We start from the raw sequence: 22,938 nt of genomic DNA, 5'->3' as shown, positions 1-22,938 counted from the left end.
TATCTAATTTTCTCAATTGGCTAAGTCAATAGCATCAACTGAGTTTTGTTTTTGCCATACTCCCAATAGAATTTGTACATACTTATGAATCTTGCCTTCATCATTTTCCTATTGCCTTTCTTCTATTTATGCATGATTTACACATAGCTTTTTACAAGTCTTGGATTTTATTGATCAGACAAGTCCAAACTCTGTCGCCATTATTATATCTTGTCACTGCACTTTCCAAATAAGCACACATAGAAAACTATCAATAGAATCTTACGGAAACATTTTAGTTGTACTACAAATAAGAGCATACTTATTAAAATTTCAACCGTATTGTGGTATATCAGGAAAACTGCAGGTTCCCTTCTGTCTAGATAGCTTTGAATGTTTTAAAAGAATAGTCTCACTTTGAAACACAAAACGTTCAAAAATGAAATTGCAAGGTTTTCTTTTGCCTTTCTTCTGTGTCTGGAAGCATGATTTGTACATTGCAAATGACAAGTCTTTAGCTTCGTCCATGAGAGAAGCCCAAACTCTGTAGGCACTCACAAATCTTTTCCCTGCACTTTTCCTATATGCATACCTTAGAAAACTATCAACTGGACCATGAGGAAATATTTTATTTATTCTACAAATTCATTTTTACATAAATGTATATGGTGTTTTAAAAACAAAAAGCTATTTTCTAAAAATCAATTGAAAAATCCAAAGAAAAATCTTCAGGTAGGTGGCTCGTTGGTCGAGGGGTATGATTCTCGCTTAGGGTGCGAGAGGTCCCGGATTCAAATCCCGGACGAGCCCAGATTTTCAGATTCTTTGAAATGGTTCTATTATCTTATAGTAGTCAATTTCCTGAGAGAATTTCAACTGAATGTTGTTTTTTCAAAACTCTCAAAATAGATTGTATTTACTAATTTGCACAATTGAATTTTGTTTTTTGTCAAACTGCTATAATTATTTGTAAGTACTTATCTGCACACAGCATGTGACATGTCTTGGGTTTTATCCATCAGAAAAACACTGCTGGGCATCATAAAACTTTGCACAGCAATTTTCAAGCAAGTATACTTAGAAAATTATTGACTATTAGGAAATATTTTATTTATGCTAATATTTCCTCCTTGTACACATTAGTGACTGCTTTAAATTAATATAATTTTCACATAAAATTGGTTAAGATATCAAATAAAACATGCTTACTTGATGATTCTATGATTTTCGTTTTGGGCGCGACAGGTCCCTGGTTCAATTCCCTGACGAGCCCTCTCTTTCTTTTTACGGTGCATCTCATGGTTTATATATATCTAATTTTCTCAATTGGCTAAGTCAATAGCATCAACTGAGTTTTGTTTTTGCCATACTCCCAATAGAATTTGTACATACTTATGAATCTTGCCTTCATCATTTTCCTATTGCCTTTCTTCTATTTATGCATGATTTACACATAGCTTTTTACAAGTCTTGGATTTTATCGATCAGACAAGTCCAAACTCTGTCGCCATTATTATATCTTGTCACTGCACTTTCCAAATAAGCACACATAGAAAACTATCAATAGAATCTTACGGAAACATTTTAGTTGTACTACAAATAAGAGCATACTTATTAAAATTTCAACCGTATTGTGGTATATCAGGAAAACTGCAGGTTCCCTTCTGTCTAGATAGCTTTGAATGTTTTAAAAGAATAGTCTCACTTTGAAACACAAAACGTTCAAAAATGAAATTGCAAGGTTTTCTTTTGCCTTTCTTCTGTGTCTGGAAGCATGATTTGTACATTGCAAATGACAAGTCTTTAGCTTCGTCCATGAGAGAAGCCCAAACTCTGTAGGCACTCACAAATCTTTTCCCTGCACTTTTCCTATATGCATACCTTAGAAAACTATCAACTGGACCATAAGGAAATATTTTATTTATTCTACAAATTCATTTTTACATAAATGTATATGGTGTTTTAAAAACAAAAAGCTATTTTCTAAAAATCAATTGAAAAATCCAAAGAAAAATCTTCAGGTAGGTGGCTCGTTGGTCGAGGGCTATGATTCTCGCTTAGGCTGCGAGAGGTCCCCGGTTCAAATCCCGGACGAGCCCAGATTTTCAGATTCTTTGAAATGGTTCTATTATCTTATAGTAGTCAATTTCCTGAGAGAATTTCAACTGAATGTTGTTTTTTCAAAACTCTCAAAATAGATTGTATTTACTAATTTGCACAATTGAATTTTGTTTTTTGTCAAACTGCTATAATTATTTGTAAGTACTTATCTGCACACAGCATGTGACATGTCTTGGGTTTTATCCATCAGAAAAACACTGCTGGGCATCATAAAACTTTGCACAGCAATTTTCAAGCAAGTATACTTAGAAAATTATTGACTATTAGGAAATATTTTATTTATGCTAATATTTCCTCCTTGTACACATTAGTGACTGTTTTAAAATAATATAATTTTCACATAAAATTGGTTAAGATATCAAATAAAACATGCTTACTTGATGATTCTATGATTTTCGTTTTGGGCGCGACAGGTCCCTGGTTCAATTCCCTGACGAGCCCTCTCTTTCTTTTTATGGTGCATCTCATGGTTTATATATATCTGATTTTCTCAATTGGCTAAGTCAATAGCATCAACTGAGTTTTGTTTTTGCCATACTCCCAATAGAATTTGTACATACTTATGAATCTTGCCTTCATCATTTTCCTATTGCCTTTCTTCTATTTATGCATGATTTACACATTGCTTTTTACAAGTCTTGGGTTTTATCGATCAGACAAGTCCAAACTCTGTCGCCATTTTTATATCTTGTCACTGCACTTTCCAAATAAGCACACATAGAAAACTATCAATAGAATCTTACGGAAACATTTTAGTTGTACTACAAATAAGAGCATACTTATTAAAATTTCAACCGTATTGTGGTATATCAGGAAAACTGCAGGTTCCCTTCTGTCTAGATAGCTTTGAATGTTTTAAAAGAATAGTCTCACTTTGAAACACAAAAAGTTCAAAAATGAAATTGCAAGGTTTTCTTTTGCCTTTCTTCTGTGTCTGGAAGCATGATTTGTACATTGCAAATGACAAGTCTTTAGCTTCATCCATGAGAGAAGCCCAAACTCTGTAGGCACTCACAAATCTTGTCCCTGCACTTTTCCTATATGCATACCTTAGAAAACTATCAACTGGACCATAAGGAAATATTTTATTTATTCTACAAATTCATTTTTACATAAATGTATATGGTGTTTTAAAAACAAAAAGCTATTTTCTAAAAATCAATTGAAAAATCCAAAGAAAAATCTTCAGGTAGGTGGCTTGTTGGTCTAGGGGTATGATTCTCGCTTAAGGTGCGAGAGGTCCTGGGTTCAAATCCCGGACGAGCCCAGATTTTCAGATTCTTTGAAATGGTTCTATTATCTTATAGTAGTCAATTTCCTGAGTGAATTTCAACTGAATGTTGTTTTTTCAAAACTCTCAAAATAGATTGTATTTACTAATTTGCACAATTGAATTTTGTTTTTTGTCAAACTGCTAAAATTATTTGTAAGTACTTATCTGCACACAGCATGTGACATGTCTTGGGTTTTATCCATCAGAAAAACTCTGCTGGGCATCATAAAACTTTGTACAGCAATTTTCAAGCAAGTATACTTAGAAAATTATTGACTATTAGGAAATATTTTATTTATGCTAATATTTCCTCCTTGTACACATTAGTGACTGCTTTAAAATAATATAATTTTCACATAAAATTGGTTAAGATATCAAATAAAACATGCTTACTTGATGATTCTATGATTTTCGTTTTGGGCGCGACAGGTCCCTGGTTCAATTCCCTGACGAGCCCTCTCTTTCTTTTTACGGTGCATCTCATGGTTTATATATATCTGATTTTCTCAATTGGCTAAGTCAATAGCATCAACTGAGTTTTGTTTTTGCCATACTCCCAATAGAATTTGTACATACTTATGAATCTTGCCTTCATCATTTTCCTATTGCCTTTCTTCTATTTATGCATGATTTACACATAGCTTTTTACAAGTCTTGGGTTTTATCGATCAGACAAGTCCAAACTCTGTCGCCATTTTTATATCTTGTCACTGCACTTTCCAAATAAGCACACATAGAAAACTATCAATAGAATCTTACGGAAACATTTTAGTTGTACTACAAATAAGAGCATACTTATTAAAATTTCAACCGTATTGTGGTATATCAGGAAAACTGCAGGTTCCCTTCTGTCTAGATAGCTTTGAATGTTTTAAAAGAATAGTCTCACTTTGAAACACAAAAAGTTCAAAAATGAAATTGCAAGGTTTTCTTTTGCCTTTCTTCTGTGTCTGGAAGCATGATTTGTACATTGCAAATGACAAGTCTTTAGCTTCGTCCATGAGAGAAGCCCAAACTCTGTAGGCACTCACAAATCTTGTCCCTGCACTTTTTCTATATGCATACCTTTGAAAACTATCTACAGGACCATAAGGAAATATTTTATTTATTCTACAAATTCATTTTTACATAAATGTATATGGTGTTTTAAAAACAAAAAGCTATTTTCTAAAAATCAATTGAAAAATCCAAAGAAAAATCTTCAGGTAGGTGGCTCGTTGGTCTAGGGGTATGATTCTCGCTTAGGGTGCGAGAGGTCCCGGGTTCAAATCCCGGACGAGCCCAGATTTTCAGATTCTTTGAAATGGTTCTATTATCTTATAGTAGTCAATTTCCTGAGTGAATTTCAACTGAATGTTGTTTTTTCAAAACTCTCAAAATAGATTGTATTTACTAATTTGCACAATTGAATTTTGTTTTTTGTCAAACTGCTATAATTATTTGTAAGTACTTATCTGCACACAGCATGTGACATGTCTTGGGTTTTATCCATCATAAAAACACTGCTGGGCATCATAAAACTTTGCACAGCAATTTTCAAGCAAGTATACTTAGAAAATTATTGACTATTAGGAAATATTTTATTTATGCTAATATTTCCTCCTTGTACACATTAGTGACTGCTTTAAAATAATATAATTTTCACATAAAATTTGTTAAGATATCAAATAAAACATGCTTACTTGATGATTCTATGATTTTCGTTTTGGGCGCGACAGGTCCCTGGTTCAATTCCCTGACGAGCCCTCTCTTTCTTTTTATGGTGCATCTCATGGTTTATATATATCTGATTTTCTCAATTGGCTAAGTCAATAGCATCAACTGAGTTTTGTTTTTGCCATACTCCCAATAGAATTTGTACATACTTATGAATCTTGACTTCATCATTTTCCTATTGCCTTTCTTCTATTTATGCATGATTTACACATAGTTTTTTACAAGTCTTGGGTTTTATCGATCAGACAAGTCCAAACTCTGTCGCCATTTTTATATCTTGTCACTGCACTTTCCAAATAAGCACACATAGAAAACTATCAATAGAATCTTACGGAAACATTTTAGTTGTACTACAAATAAGAGCATACTTATTAAAATTTCAACCGTATTGTGGTATATCAGGAAAACTGCAGGTTCCCTTCTGTCTAGATAGCTTTGAATGTTTTAAAAGAATAGTCTCACTTTGAAACACAAAACGTTCAAAAATGAAATTGCAAGGTTTTCTTTTGCCTTTCTTCTGTGTCTGGAAGCATGATTTGTACATTGCAAATGACAAGTCTTTAGCTTCGTCCATGAGAGAAGCCCAAACTCTGTAGGCACTCACAAATCTTGTCCCTGCACTTTTCCTATATGCATACCTTAGAAAACTATCTACTGGACCATAAGGAAATATTTTATTTATTCTACAAATTCATTTTTACATAAATGTATATGGTGTTTTAAAAACAAAAAGCTATTTTCTAAAAATCAATTGAAAAATCCAAAGAAAAATCTTCAGGTAGGTGGCTAGTTGGTCTAGGGGTATGATTCTCGCTTAGAGTGCGAGAGGTCCCGGGTTCAAATCCTGGACGAGCCCAGATTTTCAGATTCTTTGAAATGGTTCTATTATCTTATAGTAGTCAATTTCCTGAGTGAATTTCAACTGAATGTTGTTTTTTCAAAACTCTCAAAATAGATTGTATTTACTAATTTGCCCAATTGAATTTTGTTTTTTGTCAAACTGCTATAATTGTTTGTAAGTACTTATCTGCACACAGCATGTGACATGTCTTGGGTTTTATCCATCAGAAAAACACTGCTGGGCATCATAAAACTTTGCACAGCAATTTTCAAGCAAGTATACTTAGAAAATTATTGACTATTAGGAAATATTTTATTTATGCTAATATTTCCTCCTTGTACACATTAGTGACTGCTTTAAAATAATATAATTTTCACATAAAATTGGTTAAGATATCAAATAAAACATGCTTACTTGATGATTCTATGATTTTCGTTTTGGGCGCGACAGGTCCCTGGTTCAATTCCCTGACGAGCCCTCTCTTTCTTTTTATGGTGCATCTCATGGTTTATATATATCTGATTTTCTCAATTGGCTAAGTCAATAGCATCAACTGAGTTTTGTTTTTGCCATACTCCCAATAGAATTTGTACATACTTATGAATCTTGCCTTCATCATTTTCCTATTGCCTTTCTTCTATTTATGCATGATTTACACATAGCTTTTTACAAGTCTTGGGTTTTATCGATCAGACAAGTCCAAACTCTGTCGCCATTTTTATATCTTGTCACTGCACTTTCCAAATAAGCACACATAGAAAACTATCAATAGAATCTTACGGAAACATTTTAGTTGTACTACAAATAAGAGCATACTTATTAAAATTTCAACCGTATTGTGGTATATCAGGAAAACTGCAGGTTCCCTTCTGTCTAGATAGCTTTGAATGTTTTAAAAGAATAGTCTCACTTTGAAACACAAAACGTTCAAAAATGAAATTGCAAGGTTTTCTTTTGCCTTTCTTCTGTGTCTGGAAGCATGATTTGTACATTGCAAATGACAAGTCTTTAGCTTCGTCCATGAGAGAAGCCCAAACTCTGTAGGCACTCTCAAATCTTGTCCCTGCACTTTTCCTATATGCATACCTTAGAAAACTATCTACTGGACCATAAGGAAATATTTTATTTATTCTACAAATTCATTTTTACATAAATGTATATGGTGTTTTAAAAACAAAAAGCTATTTTCTAAAAATCAATTGAAAAATCCAAAGAAAAATCTTCAGGTAGGTGGCTAGTTGGTCTAGGGGTATGATTCTCGCTTAGAGTGCGAGAGGTCCCGGGTTCAAATCCTGGACGAGCCCAGATTTTCAGATTCTTTGAAATGGTTCTATTATCTTATAGTAGTCAATTTCCTGAGTGAATTTCAACTGAATGTTGTTTTTTCAAAACTCTCAAAATAGATTGTATTTACTAATTTGCCCAATTGAATTTTGTTTTTTGTCAAACTGCTATAATTGTTTGTAAGTACTTATCTGCACACAGCATGTGACATGTCTTGGGTTTTATCCATCAGAAAAACACTGCTGGGCATCATAAAACTTTGCACAGCAATTTTCAAGCAAGTATACTTAGAAAATTATTGACTATTAGGAAATATTTTATTTATGCTAATATTTCCTCCTTGTACACATTAGTGACTGCTTTAAAATAATATAATTTTCACATAAAATTGGTTAAGATATCAAATAAAACATGCTTACTTGATGATTCTATGATTTTCGTTTTGGGCGCGACAGGTCCCTGGTTCAATTCCCTGACGAGCCCCTCTCTTTCTTTTTATGGTGCATCTCATGGTTTATATATATCTGATTTTCTCAATTGGCTAAGTCAATAGCATCAACTGAGTTTTGTTTTTGCCATACTCCCAATAGAATTTGTACATACTTATGAATCTTGCCTTCATCATTTTCCTATTGCCTTTCTTCTATTTATGCATGATTTACACATAGCTTTTTACAAGTCTTGGGTTTTATCGATCAGACAAGTCCAAACTCTGTCGCCATTTTTATATCTTGTCACTGCACTTTCCAAATAAGCACACATAGAAAACTATCAATAGAATCTTACGGAAACATTTTAGTTGTACTACAAATAAGAGCATACTTATTAAAATTTCAACCGTATTGTGGTATATCAGGAAAACTGCAGGTTCCCTTCTGTCTAGATAGCTTTGAATGTTTTAAAAGAATAGTCTCACTTTGAAACACAAAACGTTCAAAAATGAAATTGCAAGGTTTTCTTTTGCCTTTCTTTTGTGTCTGTAAGCATGATTTGTACATTGCAAATGACAAGTCTTTAGCTTCATCCATGAGAGAAGCCCAAACTCTGTAGGCACTCACAAATCTTGTCCCTGCACTTTTCCTATATACATACCTTAGAAAACTATCTACTGGACCATAAGGAAATATTTTATTTATTCTACAAATTCATTTTTACATAAATGTATATGGTGTTTTAAAAACAAAAAGCTATTTTCTAAAAATCAATTGAAAAATCCAAAGAAAAATCTTCAGGTAGGTGGCTAGTTGGTCTAGGGGTATGATTCTCGCTTAGGGTGCGAGAGGTCCCGGGTTCAAATCCCGGACGAGCCCAGATTTTCAGATTCTTTGAAATGGTTCTATTATCTTATAGTAGTCAATTTCCTGAGTGAATTTCAACTGAATGTTGTTTTTTCAAAACTCTCAAAATAGATTGTATTTACTAATTTGCACAATTGAATTTTGTTTTTTGTCAAACTGCTAAAATTATTTGTAAGTACTTATCTGCACATAGCATGTGACATGTCTTGGGTTTTATCCATCAGAAAAACTCTGCTGGGCATCATAAAACTTTGCACAGCAATTTTCAAGCAAGTATACTTAGAAAATTATTGACTATTAGGAAATATTTTATTTATGCTAATATTTCCTCCTTGTACACATTAGTGACTGCTTTAAAATAATATAATTTTCACATAAAATTGGTTAAGATATCAAATAAAACATGCTTACTTGATGATTCTATGATTTTCGTTTTGGGCGCGACAGGTCCCTGGTTCAATTCCCTGACGAGCCCTCTCTTTCTTTTTATGGTGCATCTCATGGTTTATATATATCTGATTTTCTCAATTGGCTAAGTCAATAGCATCAACTGAGTTTTGTTTTTGCCATACTCCCAATAGAATTTGTACATACTTATGAATCTTGCCTTCATCATTTTCCTATTGCCTTTCTTCTATTTATGCATGATTTACACATAGCTTTTTACAAGTCTTGGGTTTTATCGATCAGACAAGTCCAAACTCTGTCGCCATTTTTATATCTTGTCACTGCACTTTCCAAATAAGCACACATAGAAAACTATCAATAGAATCTTACGGAAACATTTTAGTTGTACTACAAATAAGAGCATACTTATTAAAATTTCAACCGTATTGTGGTATATCAGGAAAACTGCAGGTTCCCTTCTGTCTAGATAGCTTTGAATGTTTTAAAAGAATAGTCTCACTTTGAAACACAAAAAGTTCAAAAATGAAATTGCAAGGTTTTCTTTTGCCTTTCTTCTGTGTCTGGAAGCATGATTTGTACATTGCAAATGACAAGTCTTTAGCTTCGTCCATGAGAGAAGCCCAAACTCTGTAGGCACTCACAAATCTTGTCCCTGCACTTTTTCTATATGCATACCTTTGAAAACTATCTACAGGACCATAAGGAAATATTTTATTTATTCTACAAATTCATTTTTACATAAATGTATATGGTGTTTTAAAAACAAAAAGCTATTTTCTAAAAATCAATTGAAAAATCCAAAGAAAAATCTTCAGGTAGGTGGCTCGTTGGTCTAGGGGTATGATTCTCGCTTAGGGTGCGAGAGGTCCCGGGTTCAAATCCCGGACGAGCCCAGATTTTCAGATTCTTTGAAATGGTTCTATTATCTTATAGTAGTCAATTTACTGAGTGTATTTCAACTGAATGTTGTTTTTTCAAAACTCTCAAAATAGATTGTATTTACTAATTTGCACAATTGAATTTTGTTTTTTGTCAAACTGCTATAATTATTTGTAAGTACTTATCTGCACACAGCATGTGACATGTCTTGGGTTTTATCCATCAGAAAAACACTGCTGGGCATCATAAAACTTTGCACAGCAATTTTCAAGCAAGTATACTTAGAAAATTATTGACTATTAGGAAATATTTTATTTATGCTAATATTTCCTCCTTGTACACATTAGTGACTGCTTTAAAATAATATAATTTTCACATAAAATTTGTTAAGATATCAAATAAAACATGCTTACTTGATGATTCTATGATTTTCGTTTTGGGCGCGACAGGTCCCTGGTTCAATTCCCTGACGAGCCCTCTCTTTCTTTTTATGGTGCATCTCATGGTTTATATATATCTGATTTTCTCAATTGGCTAAGTCAATAGCATCAACTGAGTTTTGTTTTTGCCATACTCCCAATAGAATTTGTACATACTTATGAATCTTGCCTTCATCATTTTCCTATTGCCTTTCTTCTATTTATGCATGATTTACACATAGTTTTTTACAAGTCTTGGGTTTTATCGATCAGACAAGTCCAAACTCTGTTGCCATTTTTATATCTTGTCACTGCACTTTCCAAATAAGCACACATAGAAAACTATCAATAGAATCTTACGGAAACATTTTAGTTGTACTACAAATAAGAGCATACTTATTAAAATTTCAACCGTATTGTGGTATATCAGGAAAACTGCAGGTTCCCTTCTGTCTAGATAGCTTTGAATGTTTTAAAAGAATAGTCTCACTTTGAAACACAAAACGTTCAAAAATGAAATTGCAAGGTTTTCTTTTGCCTTTCTTCTGTGTCTGGAAGCATGATTTGTACATTGCAAATGACAAGTCTTTAGCTTCGTCCATGAGAGAAGCCCAAACTCTGTAGGCACTCACAAATCTTGTCCCTGCACTTTTCCTATATGCATACCTTAGAAAACTATCTACTGGACCATAAGGAAATATTTTATTTATTCTACAAATTCATTTTTACATAAATGTATATGGTGTTTTAAAAACAAAAAGCTATTTTCTAAAAATCAATTGAAAAATCCAAAGAAAAATCTTCAGGTAGGTGGCTAGTTGGTCTAGGGGTATGATTCTCGCTTAGAGTGCGAGAGGTCCCGGGTTCAAATCCTGGACGAGCCCAGATTTTCAGATTCTTTGAAATGGTTCTATTATCTTATAGTAGTCAATTTCCTGAGTGAATTTCAACTGAATGTTGTTTTTTCAAAACTCTCAAAATAGATTGTATTTACTAATTTGCCCAATTGAATTTTGTTTTTTGTCAAACTGCTATAATTGTTTGTAAGTACTTATCTGCACACAGCATGTGACATGTCTTGGGTTTTATCCATCAGAAAAACACTGCTGGGCATCATAAAACTTTGCACAGCAATTTTCAAGCAAGTATACTTAGAAAATTATTGACTATTAGGAAATATTTTATTTATGCTAATATTTCCTCCTTGTACACATTAGTGATTGCTTTAAAATAATATAATTTTCACATAAAATTGGTTAAGATATCAAATAAAACATGCTTACTTGATGATTCTATGATTTTCGTTTTGGGCGCGACAGGTCCCTGGTTCAATTCCCTGACGAGCCCTCTCTTTCTTTTTATGGTGCATCTCATGGTTTATATATATCTGATTTTCTCAATTGGCTAAGTCAATAGCATCAACTGAGTTTTGTTTTTGCCATACTCCCAATAGAATTTGTACATACTTATGAATCTTGCCTTCATCATTTTCCTATTGCCTTTCTTCTATTTATGCATGATTTACACATAGCTTTTTACAAGTCTTGGGTTTTATCGATCAGACAAGTCCAAACTCTGTCGCCATTTTTATATCTTGTCACTGCACTTTCCAAATAAGCACACATAGAAAACTATCAATAGAATCTTACGGAAACATTTTAGTTGTACTACAAATAAGAGCATACTTATTAAAATTTCAACCGTATTGTGGTATATCAGGAAAACTGCAGGTTCCCTTCTGTCTAGATAGCTTTGAATGTTTTAAAAGAATAGTCTCACTTTGAAACACAAAACGTTCAAAAATGAAATTGCAAGGTTTTCTTTTGCCTTTCTTCTGTGTCTGGAAGCATGATTTGTACATTGCAAATGACAAGTCTTTAGCTTCGTCCATGAGAGAAGCCCAAACTCTGTAGGCACTCACAAATCTTGTCATTGCACTTTTCCTATATGCATACCTTAGAAAACTATCAACTGGACCATAAGGAAATATTTTATTTATTCTACAAATTCATTTTTACATAAATGTATATGGTGTTTTAAAAACAAAAAGCTATTTTCTAAAAATCAATTGAAAAATCCAAAGAAAAATCTTCAGGTAGGTGGCTTGTTGGTCTAGGGGTATGATTCTCGCTTAGGGTGCGAGAGGTCCCGGGTTCAAATCCCGGGCGAGCCCAGATTTTCAGATTCTTTGAAATGGTTCTATTATCTTATAGTAGTCAATTTCCTGAGTGAATTTCAACTGAATGTTGTTTTTCAAAACTCTCAAAATAGATTGTATTTACTAATTTGCACAATAGAATTTTGTTTTTTGTCAAACTGCTAAAATTATTTGTAAGTACTTATCTGCACACAGCATGTGACATGTCTTGGGTTTTATCCATCAGAAAAACTCTGCTGGGCATCATAAAACTTTGCACAGCAATTTTCAAGCAAGTATACTTAGAAAATTATTGACTATTAGGAAACATTTTATTTATGCTAATATTTCCTCCTTGTACACATTAGTGACTGCTTTAAAATAATATAATTTTCACATAAAATTGGTTAAGATATCAAATAAAACATGCTTACTTGATGATTCTATGATTTTCGTTTTGGGCGCGACAGGCCCCTGGTTCAATTCCCTGACGAGCCCTCTCTTTCTTTTTACGGTGCATCTCATGGTTTATATATATCTGATTTTCTCAATTGGCTAAGTCAATAGCATCAACTGAGTTTTGTTTTTGCCATACTCCCAATAGAATTTGTACATACTTATGAATCTTGCCTTCATCATTTTCCTATTGCCTTTCTTCTATTTATGCATGATTTACACATAGCTTTTTACAAGTCTTGGGTTTTATCGATCAGACAAGTCCAAACTCTGTCGCCATTTTTATATCTTGTCACTGCACTTTCCAAATAAGCACACATAGAAAACTATCAATAGAATCTTACGGAAACATTTTAGTTGTACTACAAATAAGAGCATACTTATTAAAATTTCAACCGTATTGTGGTATATCAGGAAAACTGCAGGTTCCCTTCTGTCTAGATAGCTTTGAATGTTTTAAAAGAATAGTCTCACTTTGAAACACAAAACGTTCAAAAATGAAATTGCAAGGTTTTCTTTTGCCTTTCTTCTGTGTCTGGAAGCATGATTTGTACATTGCAAATGACAAGTCTTTAGCTTCGTCCATGAGAGAAGCCCAAACTCTGTAGGCACTCACAAATCTTGTCCCTGCACTTTTCCTATATGCATACCTTAGAAAACTATCAACTGGACCATAAGGAAATATTTTATTTATTCTACAAATTCATTTTTACATAAATGTATATGGTGTTTTAAAAACAAAAAGCTATTTTCTAAAAATCAATTGAAAAATCCAAAGAAAAATCTTCAGGTAGGTGGCTTGTTGGTCTAGGGGTATGATTCTCGCTTAGGGTGCGAGAGGTCCTGGGTTCAAATCCCGGGCGAGCCCAGATTTTCAGATTCTTTGAAATGGTTCTATTATCTTATAGTAGTCAATTTCCTGAGTGAATTTCAACTGAATGTTGTTTTTTCAAAACTCTCAAAATAGATTGTATTTACTAATTTGCACAATAGAATTTTGTTTTTTGTCAAACTGCTAAAATTATTTGTAAGTACTTATCTGCACACAGCATGTGACATGTCTTGGGTTTTATCCATCAGAAAAACTCTGCTGGGCATCATAAAACTTTGCACAGCAATTTTCAAGCAAGTATACTTAGAAAATTATTGACTATTAGGAAACATTTTATTTATGCTAATATTTCCTCCTTGTACACATTATTGACTGCTTTAAAATAATATAATTTTCACATAAAATTGGTTAAGATATCAAATAAAACATGCTTACTTGATGATTCTATGATTTTCGTTTTGGGCGCGACAGGTCCCTGGTTCAATTCCCTGACGAGCCCTCTCTTTCTTTTTACGGTGCATCTCATGGTTTATATATATCTGATTTTCTCAATTGGCTAAGTCAATAGCATCAACTGAGTTTTGTTTTTGCCATACTCCCAATAGAATTTGAACATACTTATGAATCTTGCCTTCATCATTTTCCTATTGCCATTCTTCTATTTATGCATGATTTACACATAGCTTTTTACAAGTCTTGGGTTTTATCGATCAGACAAGTCCAAACTCTGTCGCCATTTTTATATCTTGTCACTGCACTTTCCAAATAAGCACACATAGAAAACTATCAATAGAATCTTACGGAAACATTTTAGTTGTACTACAAATAAGAGCATACTTATTAAAATTTCAACCGTATTGTGGTATATCAGGAAAACTGCAGGTTCCCTTCTGTCTAGATAGCTTTGAATGTTTTAAAAGAATAGTCTCACTTTGAAACACAAAAAGTTCAAAAATGAAATTGCAAGGTTTTCTTTTGCCTTTCTTCTGTGTCTGGAAGCATGATTAGTACATTGCAAATGACAAGTCTTTAGCTTCGTCCATGAGAGAAGCCCAAACTCTGTAGGCACTCACAAATCTTGTCCCTGCACTTTTCCTATATGCATACCTTAGAAAACTATCTACTGGACCATAAGGAAATATTTTATTTATTCTACAAATTCATTTTTACATAAATGTATATGGTGTTTTAAAAACAAAAAGCTATTTTCTAAAAATTGATTGAAAAATCCAAAGAAAAATCTTCAGAGGTGGCTCGTTGGTCGAGGGGTATGATTCTCGCTTAGGGTGCGAGAGGTCCCGGGTTCAAATCCCGGGCGAGCCCAGATTTTCAGATTCTTTGAAATGGTTCTATTATCTTATAGTAGTCAATTTCCTGAGTGAATTTCAACTGAATGTTGTTTTTTCAAAACTCTCAAAATAGATTGTATTTACTAATTTGCACAATAGAATTTTGTTTTTTGTCAAACTGCTAAAATTATTTGTAAGTACTTATCTGCACACAGCATGTGACATGTCTTGGGTTTTATCCATCAGAAAAACTCTGCTGGGCATCATAAAACTTTGCACAGCAATTTTCAAGCAAGTATACTTAGAAAATTATTGACTATTAGGAAACATTTTATTTATGCTAATATTTCCTCCTTGTACACATTAGTGACTGCTTTAAAATAATATAATTTTCACATAAAATTGGTTAAGATATCAAATAAAACATGCTTACTTGATGATTCTATGATTTTCGTTTTGGGCGCGACAGGCCCCTGGTTCAATTCCCTGACGAGCCCTCTCTTTCTTTTTACGGTGCATCTCATGGTTTATATATATCTGATTTTCTCAATTGGCTAAGTCAATAGCATCAACTGAGTTTTGTTTTTGCCATACTCCCAATAGAATTTGTACATACTTATGAATCTTGCCTTCATCATTTTCCTATTGCCTTTCTTCTATTTATGCATGATTTACACATAGCTTTTTACAAGTCTTGGGTTTTATCGATCAGACAAGTCCAAACTCTGTCGCCATTTTTATATCTTGTCACTGCACTTTCCAAATAAGCACACATAGAAAACTATCAATAGAATCTTACGGAAACATTTTAGTTGTACTACAAATAAGAGCATACTTATTAAAATTTCAACCGTATTGTGGTATATCAGGAAAACTGCAGGTTCCCTTCTGTCTAGATAGCTTTGAATGTTTTAAAAGAATAGTCTCACTTTGAAACACAAAACGTTCAAAAATGAAATTGCAAGGTTTTCTTTTGCCTTTCTTCTGTGTCTGGAAGCATGATTTGTACATTGCAAATGACAAGTCTTTAGCTTCGTCCATGAGAGAAGCCCAAACTCTGTAGGCACTCACAAATCTTGTCCCTGCACTTTTCCTATATGCATACCTTAGAAAACTATCAACTGGACCATAAGGAAATATTTTATTTATTCTACAAATTCATTTTTACATAAATGTATATGGTGTTTTAAAAACAAAAAGCTATTTTCTAAAAATCAATTGAAAAATCCAAAGAAAAATCTTCAGGTAGGTGGCTTGTTGGTCTAGGGGTATGATTCTCGCTTAGGGTGCGAGAGGTCCTGGGTTCAAATCCCGGGCGAGCCCAGATTTTCAGATTCTTTGAAATGGTTCTATTATCTTATAGTAGTCAACTTCCTGAGTGAATTTCAACTGAATGTTGTTTTTTCAAAACTCTCAAAATAGATTGTATTTACTAATTTGCACAATAGAATTTTGTTTTTTGTCAAACTGCTAAAATTATTTGTAAGTACTTATCTGCACACAGCATGTGACATGTCTTGGGTTTTATCCATCAGAAAAACTCTGCTGGGCATCATAAAACTTTGCACAGCAATTTTCAAGCAAGTATACTTAGAAAATTATTGACTATTAGGAAACATTTTATTTATGCTAATATTTCCTCCTTGTACACATTAGTGACTGCTTTAAAATAATATAATTTTCACATAAAATTGGTTAAGATATCAAATAAAACATGCTTACTTGATGATTCTATGATTTTCGTTTTGGGCGCGACAGGTCCCTGGTTCAATTCCCTGACGAGCCCTCTCTTTCTTTTTACGGTGCATCTCATGGTTTATATATATCTGATTTTCTCAATTGGCTAAGTCAATAGCATCAACTGAGTTTTGTTTTTGCCATACTCCCAATAGAATTTGTACATACTTATGAATCTTGCCTTCATCATTTTCCTATTGCCATTCTTCTATTTATGCATGATTTACACATAGCTTTTTACAAGTCTTGGGTTTTATCGATCAGACAAGTCCAAACTCTGTCGCCATTTTTATATCTTGTCACTGCACTTTCCAAATAAGCACACATAGAAAACTATCAATAGAATCTTACGGAAACATTTTAGTTGTACTACAAATAAGAGCATACTTATTAAAATTTCAACCGTATTGTGGTATATCAGGAAAACTGCAGGTTCCCTTCTGTCTAGATAGCTTTGAATGTTTTAAAAGAATAGTCTCACTTTGAAACACAAAAAGTTCAAAAATGAAATTGCAAGGTTTTCTTTTGCCTTTCTTCTGTGTCTGGAAGCATGATTTGTACATTGCAAATGACAAGTCTTTAGCTTCGTCCATGAGAGAAGCCCAAACTCTGTAGGCACTCACAAATCTTGTCCCTGCACTTTTCCTATATGCATACCTTAGAAAACTATCTACTGGACCATAAGGAAATATTTTATTTATTCTACAAATTCATTTTTACATAAATGTATATGGTGTTTTAAAAACAAAAAGCTATTTTCTAAAAATTGATTGAAAAATCCAAAGAAAAATCTTCAGAGGTGGCTCGTTGGTCGAGGGGTATGATTCTCGCTTAGGGTGCGAGAGGTCCCGGGTTCAAATCCCGGACGAGCCCAGATTTTCAGATTCTTTGAAATGGTTCTATTTTCTTATAGTAGTCAATTTCCTGAGTGAATTTCAACTGAATGTTGTTTTTTCAAAACTTTCAAAATAGATTGTATTTACTAATTTGCACAATTGAATTTTGTTTTTTGTCAAACTGCTATAATTATTTGTAAGTACTTATCTGCACACAGCATGTGACATGTCTTGGGTTTTATCCATCAGAAAAACACTGCTGGGCATCATAAAACTTTGCACAGCAATTTTCAAGCAAGTATACTTAGAAAATTATTGACTATTAGGAAATATTTTATTTATGCTAATATTTCCTCCTTGTACACATTAGTGACTGCTTTAAAATAATATAATTTTCACATAAAATTGGTTAAGATATCAAATAAAACATGCTTACTTGATGATTCTATGATTTTCGTTTTGGGCGCGACAGGTCCCTGGTTCAATTCCCTGATGAGCCCTCTCTTTCTTTTTATGGTGCATCTCATGGTTTATATATATCTGATTTTCTCAATTGGCTAAGTCAATAGCATCAACTGAGTTTTGTTTTTGCCATACTCCCAATAGAATTTGTACATACTTATGAATCTTGCCTTCATCATTTTCCTATTGCCTTTCTTCTATTTATGCATGATTTACACATAGTTTTTTACAAGTCTTGGGTTTTATCGATCAGACAAGTCCAAACTCTGTCGCCATTTTTATATCTTGTCACTGCACTTTCCAAATAAGCACACATAGAAAACTATCAATAGAATCTTACGGAAACATTTTAGTTGTACTACAAATAAGAGCATACTTATTAAAATTTCAACTGTATTGTGGTATATCAGGAAAACTGCAGGTTCCCTTCTGTCTAGATAGCTTTGAATGTTTTAAAAGAATAGTCTCACTTTGAAACACAAAAAGTTCAAAAATGAAATTGCAAGGTTTTCTTTTGCCTTTCTTCTGTGTCTGGAAGCATGATTTGTACATTGCAAATGACAAGTCTTTAGCTTCGTCCATGAGAGAAGCCCAAACTCTGTAGGCACTCACAAATCTTGTCCCTGCACTTTTCCTATATGCATACCTTAGAAAACTATCTACTGGACCATAAGGAAATATTTTATTTATTCTACAAATTCATTTTTACATAAATGTATATGGTGTTTTAAAAACAAAAAGCTATTTTCTAAAAATCAATTGAAAAATCCAAAGAAATATCTTCAAGTAGGTGGCTCGTTGGTCTAGGGGTATGATTCTCGATTAGGGTGTGAGAGGTCCCGGGTTCAAACCCTGGACGAGCCCAGATTTTCAGATTCTTTGAAATGGTTCTATTATCTTATAGTAGTCAATTTCCTGAGTGAATTTCAACTGAATGTTGTTTTTTCAAAACTCTCAAAATAGATTGTATTTACTAATTTGCACAATTGAATTTTGTTTTTTGTCAAACTGCTAAAATTATTTGTAAGTACTTATCTGCACACAGCATGTGACATGTCTTGGGTTTTATCCATCAGAAAAACTCTGCTGGGCATCATAAAACTTTGCACAGCAATTTTCAAGCAAGTATACTTAGAAAATTATTGACTATTAGGAAATATTTTATTTATGCTAATATTTCCTCCTTGTACACATTAGTGACTGCTTTAAAATAATATAATTTTCACATAAAATTGGTTAAGATATCAAATAAAACATGCTTACTTGATGATTCTATGATTTTCGTTTTGGGCGCGACAGGTCCCTGGTTCAATTCCCTGACGAGCCCTCTCTTTCTTTTTACGGTGCATCTCATGGTTTATATATATCTGATTTTCTCAATTGGCTAAGTCAATAGCATCAACTGAGTTTTGTTTTTGCCATACTCCCAATAGAATTTGTACATACTTATGAATCTTGCCTTCATCATTTTCCTATTGCCTTTCTTCTATTTATGCATGATTTACACATAGCTTTTTACAAGTCTTGGGTTTTATCGATCAGACAAGTCCAAACTCTGTCGCCATTATTATATCTTGTCACTGCACTTTCCAAATAAGCACACATAGAAAACTATCAATAGAATCTTACGGAAACATTTTAGTTGTACTACAAATAAGAACATACTTATTAAAATTTCAACCGTATTGTGGTATATCAGGAAAACTGCAGGTTCCCTTCTGTCTAGATAGCTTTGAATGTTTTAAAAGAATAGTCTCACTTTGAAACACAAAACGTTCAAAAATGAAATTGCAAGGTTTTCTTTTGCCTTTCTTCTGTGTCTGGAAGCATGATTTGTACATTGCAAATGACAAGTCTTTAGCTTCGTCCATGAGAGAAGCCCAAACTCTGTAGGCACTCACAAATCTTGTCCCTGCACTTTTCCTATATGCATACCTTAGAAAACTATCAACTGGACCATAAGGAAATATTTTATTTATTCTACAAATTCATTTTTACATAAATGTATATGGTGTTTTAAAAACAAAAAGCTATTTTCTAAAAATCAATTGAAAAATCCAAAGAAAAATCTTCAGGTAGGTGGCTCGTTGGTCGAGGGGTATGATTCTCGCTTAGGGTGCGAGAGGTCCCGGGTTCAAATCCCGGACGAGCCCAGATTTTCAGATTCTTTGAAATGGTTCTATTATCTTATAGTAGTCAATTTCCTGAGAGAATTTCAACTGAATGTTGTTTTTTCAAATCTCTCAAAATAGATTGTATTTACTAATTTGCACAATTGAATTTTGTTTTTTGTCAAACTGCTATAATTATTTGTAAGTACTTATATGCACACAGCATGTGACATGTCTTGGGTTTTATCCATCAGAAAAACACTGCTGGGCATCATAAAACTTTGCACAGCAATTTTCAAGCAAGTATACTTAGAAAATTATTGACTATTAGGAAATATTTTATTTATGCTGATATTTCCTCCTTGTACACATTAGTGACTGCTTTAAAATAATATAATTTTCACATAAAATTGGTTAAGATATCAAATAAAACATGCTTACTTGATGATTCTATGATTTTCGTTTTGGGCGCGACAGGTCCCTGGTTCAATTCCCTGACGAGCCCTCTCTTTCATTTTATGGTGCATCTCATGGTTTATATATATCTGATTTTCTCAATTGGCTAAGTCAATAGCATCAACTGAGTTTTGTTTTTGCCATACTCCCAATAGAATTTGTACATACTTATGAATCTTGCCTTCATCATTTTCCTATTGCCTTTCTTCTATTTATGCATGATTTACACATAGTTTTTTACAAGTCTTGGGTTTTATCGATCAGACAAGTCCAAACTCTGTCGCCATTTTTATATCTTGTCACTGCACTTTCCAAATAAGCACACATAGAAAACTATCAATAGAATCTTACGGAAACATTTTAGTTGTACTACAAATAAGAGCATACTTATTAAAATTTCAATCGTATTGTGGTATATCAGGAAAACTGCAGGTTCCCTTCTGTCTAGATAGCTTTGAATGTTTTAAAAGAATAGTCTCACTTTGAAACACAAAAAGTTCAAAAATGAAATTGCAAGGTTTTCTTTTGCCTTTCTTCTGTGTCTGGAAGCATGATTTGTACATTGCAAATGACAAGTCTTTAGCTTCGTCCATGAGAGAAGCCCAAACTCTGTAGGCACTCACAAATCTTGTCCCTGCACTTTTCCTATATGCATACCTTAGAAAACTATCTACTGGACCATAAGGAAATATTTTATTTATTCTACAAATTCATTTTTACATAAATGTATATGGTGTTTTAAAAACAAAAAGCTATTTTCTAAAAATCGATTGAAAAATCCAAAGAAAAATCTTCAGGTAGGTGGCTCGTTGGTCTAGGGGTATGATTCTCGCTTAGGGTGTGAGAGGTCCCGGGTTCAAATCCCGGACGAGCCCAGATTTACAGATTCTTTGAAATGGTTCTATTATCTTATAGTAGTCAATTTCCTGAGTGAATTTCAACTGAATGTTGTTTTTTCAAAACTCTCAAAATAGATTGTATTTACTAATTTGCACAATTGAATTTTGTTTTTTGTCAAACTGCTAAAATTATTTGTAAGTACTTATCTGCACACAGCATGTGACATGTCTTGGGTTTTATCCATCAGAAAAACTCTGCTGGGCATCATAAAACTTTGCACAGCAATTTTCAAGCAAGTATACTTAGAAAATTATTGACTATTAGGAAATATTTTATTTATGCTAATATTTCCACCTTGTACACATTAGTGACTGCTTTAAAATAATATAATTTTCACATAAAATTGGTTAAGATATCAAATAAAACATGCTTACTTGATGATTCTATGATTTTCGTTTTGGGCGCTACAGGTCCCTGGTTCAATTCCCTGACGAGCCCTCTCTTTCTTTTTACGGTGCATCTCATGGTTTATATATATCTGATTTTCTCAATTGGCTAAGTCAATAGCATCAACTGAGTTTTGTTTTTGCCATACTCCCAATAGAATTTGTACATACTTATGAATCTTGCCTTCATCATTTTCCTATTGCCTTTCTTCTATTTATGCATGATTTACACATAGCTTTTTACAAGTCTTGGGTTTTATCGATCAGACAAGTCCAAACTCTGTCGCCATTTTTATATCTTGTCACTGCACTTTCCAAATAAGCACACATAGAAAACTATCAATAGAATCTTACGGAAACATTTTAGTTGTACTACAAATAAGAGCATACTTATTAAAATTTCAACCGTATTGTGGTATATCAGGAAAACTGTAGGTTCCCTTCTGTCTAGATAGCTTTGAATGTTTTAAAAGAATAGTCTCACTTTGAAACACAAAAAGTTCAAAAATTAAATTGCAAGGTTTTCTTTTGCCTTTCTTCTGTGTCTGGAAGCATGATTTGTACATTGCAAATGACAAGTCTTTAGCTTTGTCCATGAGAGAAGCCCAAACTCTGTAGGCACTCACAAATCTTGTCCCTGCACTTTTCCTATATGCATACCTTAGAAAACTATCAACTGGACCATAAGGAAATATTTTATTTATTCTACAAATTCATTTTTACATAAATGTATATGGTGTTTTAAAAACAAAAAGCTATTTTCTAAAAATCAATTGAAAAATCCAAAGAAAAATCTTCAGGTAGGTGGCTCGTTGGTCTAGGGGTATGATTCTCGCTTAGGGTGCGAGAGGTTATGGGTTCAAATCCTGGACGAGCCCAGATTGTCAGATTCTTTGAAATGGTTCTATTATCTTATAGTAGTGAATTTCAACTGAATGTTGTTTTTTCAAAACTCTCAAAATAGATTGTATTTACTAATTTGCACAATTGAATTTTGTTTTTTGTCAAACTGCTAAAATTATTTGTAAGTACTTATCTGCACACAGCATGTGACATGTCTTGGGTTTTATCCATCAGAAAAACTCTGCTGGGCATCATAAAACTTTGCACAGCAATTT

The 22,938-nt window shown here is 33.1% G+C and overlaps 12 non-coding genes across 12 annotated transcripts; all 12 read left to right on the top strand.

Annotated features, from left to right (window-relative positions):
- Window positions 1–717: 717 nt before the first annotated feature.
- TRNAP-AGG (transfer RNA proline (anticodon AGG)) lies at window positions 718–789 on the top strand. Its single transcript has one exon. It is a non-coding gene; the product is annotated as a tRNA-Pro (tRNA).
- A 2,506-nt stretch (window positions 790–3,295) lies between these two features.
- On the top strand, window positions 3,296–3,367 carry TRNAL-AAG (transfer RNA leucine (anticodon AAG)). The gene has a single exon. It is a non-coding gene; the product is annotated as a tRNA-Leu (tRNA).
- Window positions 3,368–4,584: 1,217 nt separating this feature from the next.
- TRNAP-AGG (transfer RNA proline (anticodon AGG)) lies at window positions 4,585–4,656 on the top strand. The gene has a single exon. It is a non-coding gene; the product is annotated as a tRNA-Pro (tRNA).
- A 3,796-nt stretch (window positions 4,657–8,452) lies between these two features.
- Window positions 8,453–8,524, top strand: TRNAP-AGG (transfer RNA proline (anticodon AGG)). The gene has a single exon. It is a non-coding gene; the product is annotated as a tRNA-Pro (tRNA).
- A 1,217-nt stretch (window positions 8,525–9,741) lies between these two features.
- On the top strand, window positions 9,742–9,813 carry TRNAP-AGG (transfer RNA proline (anticodon AGG)). Its single transcript has one exon. It is a non-coding gene; the product is annotated as a tRNA-Pro (tRNA).
- A 2,506-nt stretch (window positions 9,814–12,319) lies between these two features.
- TRNAP-AGG (transfer RNA proline (anticodon AGG)) lies at window positions 12,320–12,391 on the top strand. The gene has a single exon. It is a non-coding gene; the product is annotated as a tRNA-Pro (tRNA).
- A 1,216-nt stretch (window positions 12,392–13,607) lies between these two features.
- TRNAP-AGG (transfer RNA proline (anticodon AGG)) lies at window positions 13,608–13,679 on the top strand. The gene has a single exon. It is a non-coding gene; the product is annotated as a tRNA-Pro (tRNA).
- Window positions 13,680–14,894: 1,215 nt separating this feature from the next.
- Window positions 14,895–14,966, top strand: TRNAP-AGG (transfer RNA proline (anticodon AGG)). Its single transcript has one exon. It is a non-coding gene; the product is annotated as a tRNA-Pro (tRNA).
- A 1,217-nt stretch (window positions 14,967–16,183) lies between these two features.
- TRNAP-AGG (transfer RNA proline (anticodon AGG)) lies at window positions 16,184–16,255 on the top strand. Its single transcript has one exon. It is a non-coding gene; the product is annotated as a tRNA-Pro (tRNA).
- A 1,215-nt stretch (window positions 16,256–17,470) lies between these two features.
- Window positions 17,471–17,542, top strand: TRNAP-AGG (transfer RNA proline (anticodon AGG)). Its single transcript has one exon. It is a non-coding gene; the product is annotated as a tRNA-Pro (tRNA).
- Window positions 17,543–20,048: 2,506 nt separating this feature from the next.
- Window positions 20,049–20,120, top strand: TRNAP-AGG (transfer RNA proline (anticodon AGG)). The gene has a single exon. It is a non-coding gene; the product is annotated as a tRNA-Pro (tRNA).
- Window positions 20,121–21,337: 1,217 nt separating this feature from the next.
- TRNAP-AGG (transfer RNA proline (anticodon AGG)) lies at window positions 21,338–21,409 on the top strand. Its single transcript has one exon. It is a non-coding gene; the product is annotated as a tRNA-Pro (tRNA).
- Window positions 21,410–22,938: the final 1,529 nt, after the last annotated feature.

Source organism: Taudactylus pleione, unplaced genomic scaffold (assembly GCF_031769625.1).
Source record: "Taudactylus pleione unplaced genomic scaffold, aTauple2 ptg000317l, whole genome shotgun sequence".
Lineage (NCBI taxonomy): Eukaryota > Metazoa > Chordata > Amphibia > Anura > Myobatrachidae > Taudactylus > Taudactylus pleione.
Note: the sequence above shows the minus strand (reverse complement) of the source record. Positions and strands in the feature narration are given on the sequence as shown.